Consider the following 6000-nt stretch of genomic DNA (forward strand, 5'->3'; position numbering starts at 1 on the left):
CCTCTGACCTTGAAAACCAAATCTAACAATGATCTCCTTGACATACCCTTGAACTAACTAATTTGAGATGGTTTTGCCAATAATTAGAACACTACTAGAGATGATTGGGTGATTCTGAGATGAAACACCAATGAAAAGTGGCTATTAGACAATATAAGTCAGCTATTTATGCTACCCAAATAGAAAATACTCATTTAAATCAGAAGCAGCTTTTTGATATAATTTGGAGTTTAACATCTATTCCTTCTAACTTAGATGATTAGAATGTTTACCCTTTAGCTCAAACTTTAGGCCATTATTTTCCTGACAAAATAAAAAGGTTCATGGTCTGCATAATCCCCAAATTGGAAATTCCTGAATGACTTTCCTAATTCTGATCATCTCATTCTAGCCAATTCTGGTCCTCGAAAGCCACAGGCAGGTCAGGTTTCCACAATAAATATGCATGATGTCCACAATAAATATGCAGGATGTCCACAATAAATATGCATGAGAGATTTGCAGCTCAAAGAGACAGTGCATGCAAATCCATCTCATATATATTCATTAAGGATATCCTGAAAACCTGACCTGCCTGAGGCTCTCGAAGACCAGAATTGCCTACCCCTGATCTAGCCATTCCAATAGATAGGTTATACAGTATAACATCCTAAACTAAACTAAACTAAAACTTAACCTTATATACCGGGTCTTCAACCAAAGGAAGCTCAATGTGATTAACAATAAATTTTAAAAAATAATAAAGTAAACTGAAATACAAAAGTTAGTTTTCAAAATGTTTAGTGAATAAAAAAGTTTTTAGAAGTTTACGGAAGAGTTGGAAGGAACTGGGACACCTCAAAATTGGAAGACTCAACTAAAATTGTTACTATTAAGGAAGTTGTCTGCTTCTTCTTATTTGCTAGATAGTTATCCGTCTTATTTAATGGCGGTCCCTCTATACAGATTCTCTCCAAAGCAGTCTTTTGAAGACTGGCCATTTTTCAACATCTGTAGGTGGCATTGTCTTAATGCCTACTGTCAAAAATGCTAATTATGATTCAGGTCAACCTTCCAGCTTCAGACCTGTGGCTAGCATTCTGTTACTAGCAAAAAATATCAGAGGCCATTGGGGCTGAAGTGTTATCCAATATTTTGGAATGTTACAGTTGTCTAAATCCTTTACAATTTGGATGCAGATTCTTTCATAGCATTAAAACAGTGTTGCTTGCTCTTGTATCAGACATTGAAGAGCACAAAGTTTTGGTCCATAGGTTTTGCCAGTCATTGATAGTGGAAGAAATATTTAAATAATGATCCCATTCAGACTCCAGAAGTTTACAAGAGCTATCATCAGATAATTGTAAGGTTTTATGTATTTTCGAAGCTGTTTTCAATGTTGCTAATAAAGTTTAACACCAGGTTTTCAGAACACTCTTCTTTATTATTCCAGGCTCTCGTTCTGTCTCACTAGGACTACAGTAATAACCTCCACTCCTCACTTATTGTTAATTTTCATTCTAAACTCCAGATACTTCAAAACACAGTGGCTAAATTGATTTTTTTACCCAAAAAATTTGACAGTGCTAGTCCTTCTCTAATCCATTTACACTGGTTATGCCTTCAGACTCGAACTAGCTTTAAATTGGTATATCTAATGTATAAATTCCTTGAAGGATCAAGTCCAGATTATTTAGGGCATATTTTACACAGCTGTGCAAGTGAGTGCCACGAGGCAAGAGCTCTGACACCCATACAATCCTTATGGGTGTAGGAGCATTTACCCTATCAGCCGGCACCATAGGGCTTTGTAAAAGAGAGGTTTAATTGGGTTGTTTTGTTTTCTAACAAATCTAGATCATCTAACACAGTAATAATAGTCATAATAATAATAATTGTATTTATAATTTGCTCATGTGTTACAGTTCAGAGTGACTCACAATAAATCTAGAGAAGTGGAAAAAATCCAGATCCAGGAATTATAAAAATCTAAGATAGAAGGACCAATTCTGTTTCCTTTATTTTCTTTCATCTGTAGGAGTACATTATAAGAAGATATTAAGGAACTTAGCAGTGTGAGCTAAATGCCAAGCCATCCATAGGAATAGAATGGGCAGCTCAGTATTTAGCTCAGGGGTGTCCAACCTGCGGCCCAAGGGCTGCATGCGGCCCCATGAAGTATTTTTTGTGGCCCCTGTTGAGGATGATGCAGTGTTTTCCTCTGCTGGCCCCGGGTGTTTACCATCTTGCTGGCTCTCTCCTCTGTCTTGCTGCAGCATTTGCGAGTTTGTGCGTCCCCAGAAACATTTTTTTTTTTGGCCAATGCGGCCCAGGGAAGCCAAAAGGTTGGATACCCCTGATGTAGCTCATGCTGCTTGGCAGTGCATCTTGATAAAAGGTACTGGTGGTGGTGGGGTTAAATTGCTGCATAACAAAGAAAAATGGGGAGACCCAATGATCCACAGTGAAAACAATCCACCGATGAAAACAAAAACTGTGGATACAGATGTTCTGGAGATAATTTATTAAACACTGGCATATAAAACCATGAAAATTCAATTTAAAAAGTACAATGAAGCATTTTTTTTGCTACTTCAGCTTGTCTGCGGTGTTCTTTGCTCACAGGTTTAAAGACAATAGACTGTATTCAGTCCAGTTCTTTATATGTGAGTTTGAAAACCATTGGACCCCTGAGGAAGGCATGTTCACCGAAACACGGACCGTGTAGGATCCAGTTAGATTGTTATCACAGTATTTTTTATCATTGTACTTTTTAAATTGAATTTTCATGGTTTTATATGCCAGTGTTTAATAAATTATCTTCAGAACATCTGTATCCACAGTTTTTGTTTTTGTTTTCATCGGGGGTTAATTTGCTTTCAGGCTATTCAAACTTGGTGTTCTTTACCAAAAGTCTTGAGAATCTTAAATTCTTATCATTATTTTTGAAAACAGTTGAAGTCTTGTTTGCTTACAAAATGCTTGTTATAACAATTTTTTTCTCACAGTCTTCTCTTTTGACTATTCTTATTTTTATTTGATAGTTATTTGCTTTGAAACTTAATAAGAATTGGCAGAATACAAATATTACCTTATATAAAAAGTTTGAAATGAAATTATTTCTTAGAGAAGCTTTACTAACTTTGCTTTATTTGCTGTTTGACATTACTTAAATGCAGTGTTCCCTTTCAGCTTCCTTATTGCCAGCAAACAGAGTGAATTCAAGACTGAGGCAAAGGTATAATACAGGGCTAAATTTAAAACTGTGTCTGATCTTCCAGTTCCTTAAAGGACTAGATTATTTGAAGAGCAAAATCTTCCTCTATGTACTTCCAAGATCTCTAAAGTCATCTCAAGGAATATCCCCCAAAACGTCTTTCTAAATGAAATCAGGTGATGCAACATCTACTAATAAGCTACTCTGGAGTAGCCCCTTACATTCTGGAATGCACTCCCAGAAAGGCTTTGTTTATACATATAAATTGGATAATGAGCTCTGAGCCATCAAAAATTAGGTGTCGGCAACCTATTATAGATGTTAATTAATGCTCATTAAAATCTGTGTACGCATATGGATGCATGCTACAAGAAGGCACAAAAATTCCTCATACTGGTCAATAGTTATCACAGCTGGCCATTCAATAGAGATAAAAAGCACCGCCAAGGCAGGTTGATATCAATCCTGTTTCATTCATAGACTGGACTACATTAACCCTTGCCTTATTTTAAATATATTATCACATCTATTATAAGTTTTTGTGGAACCTTTAGAAGCAGCACTCAAACATAAGAACTTTCCGTTCAAGTACATGCCACCAAGTTTCCTCTCATTACACATCTGGCAGTATTCTGCAATTCCACGTGCAACATTTTGGAATGCCTTCGATAGGCCTATGGCCACGCCCCCTTTGAAGGACATTGTCACATCTCTTATAAATTTTTGTGGAGCCTTCAGAAGCGTCACTCAAACATAAGAACTTTCCGTTCAAGTACACGCCGCTAAGCTTCCTCGTCAGCTCACCTTTTTGCTAATTGGTTTCATTTAACATCTTCTCAACATTGTTGAGAAGGAAACTTAGTGTACTCGAATGGAAAGTTCTTATGCTTGAGTGCCGCTTCTAAAAGCTCCACAAAAATGTATAATAGATGTGATAATGTCCTTAAAATAAGGCAAGGATTAATGTAGTCCAGTCTAAGAATGAAACAGGATCAATATTAACCTGCCTTGGTGCTAGGAATAAACTGGGCAGGATCCATTGTGTAAAGTATACTCGAGGATGGTTGCCTCCTTGGAGGGAGCTGTGATAAGCCAATCATCCAAATATGGGTGCATCTGAAACCCAGCCTTATGGAGGTATGCTGGTACTACCACCATCACCTTGGTGAATGTGTGAGCTGCCGTGGCCAGGCTGAAGGGCAGCGCAGAGAATTGAAAACGCTGCTCTAGATCATGAAATCACAAGTACCTCCTGTGAGCCAGGAAAATGGGAATGGGAATATAGGATTTGATCAGATCAAGGAAGGCAGGAAATTCCCCTGGAGTCACTACCACTATGATCAACCAAACAGTCTCCGTGCAGAAGTGCTGTATTTTCACCAATATATTGCAAATACCTTGTGTGCTAAACTCCCAAGTCATCAGCCATCTTCCACGGAAGTTTTAGGTCACTGTATCTATCATCATCTGAAAAATCAAAACCATGCAATCAACAATGAAAAACCATTGATTAGAAAACATATCATTCATTGAATGGGGTTTTAAAATGACTAATGACCCACAATAGAGCATTTAAAGTGTTTTCCAGTTCTCATTTTAGTTTATTAAGCATAAGCAGCATTTTCTTCCCTGTGTTTCCCAGTTTCAAATAGCGCTGTAATTTAAACAATAACATGTGGAGCGTATGATTAATGAAGCTACGAACAAAAAACAGAACAGCTGCTGGATCAAAAGCGGCTGCCTTGTCTCTATGCAATTGCATGTGCAAGACATTGATAATTTGTAAAATTAATTGGCTCTCTCTGTGTAATATTAATGCAGTCCTGATTTGGAAAAGTACACAATTGAATAGATCTTGGAACAAAGGGAAAATGACAAATTGAAATCTGCACAGGTAGACGTGGAAGCATATTTCAGTAGTCTGTCACTTGCTTGTGAAATATGGCGCCATAAGAAATAGTTTTCATTTTTGTTTCTGTCTGCTTCTGTGTGTTTATGTTTTCCTTCCTTTACAATGATTTTATCCAGACTGATTTTAGCTGGGCCTTGAGGCCAGAAAAGTAAATTCTTAATTGATAAAGTGAGCTTGTAACCACATTGATTTTAACTGTATAAATCATTTGGATGTCAAACTATGATACATGCATGAGCACATGTATCATAAAAAGGCATAGCAAGGAGAGACTGACACGGGGGACAGAATTTGTCCCCCATCCCAGTGGGAAACCATTCCTGTGTCATTCTTTAAGGAGAGAGGGAAGAATCAGAGCATGAAAGGGCACAGCCATTGACCCTCAAGCCTTGCATTGAAGAAAGCTGATGTAGAAGGACTGAGGTTGAGATAGACACTAAAGAATGACACAGGATGGTTTTTCACGGTTATCTGCGGGGATGGGGACAAATTCTGTCCCTGTGTCATTCTCTATTTCATGTATGTACCCAAAGGCCTAGCAATCAGCACCTGCCACACAGCAAATATTTTACATAGAAACATGATGGCAGATAAAGGTCAAATAGCCCATTTAGTCTGCCCATCCACGGTAACCATTATCTCTTTTTCTCTCTCAGAGATCTCACGTGCCTATCTCACACCATCTTGAATTCAGACACAGTCTCTGTCTTCACCACCTCTTCTGTGAGACTGTTCCATGCATCTACTACCCTTTCTGTAAAAATGTATTTCCTTTGATTACTCCGGAGCCTATCGCCTCTTAATTTCATCCTATGCCCTCTCATTCCAGAGCTTCCTTTCAATTGAAAGAGACTTCATGTTCTGGAGGCAGGTATGTGCTCTGTCCCAAGGA

Source organism: Geotrypetes seraphini, chromosome 2 (assembly GCF_902459505.1).
Source record: "Geotrypetes seraphini chromosome 2, aGeoSer1.1, whole genome shotgun sequence".
Taxonomy (NCBI): Eukaryota; Metazoa; Chordata; class Amphibia; order Gymnophiona; family Dermophiidae; genus Geotrypetes; species Geotrypetes seraphini.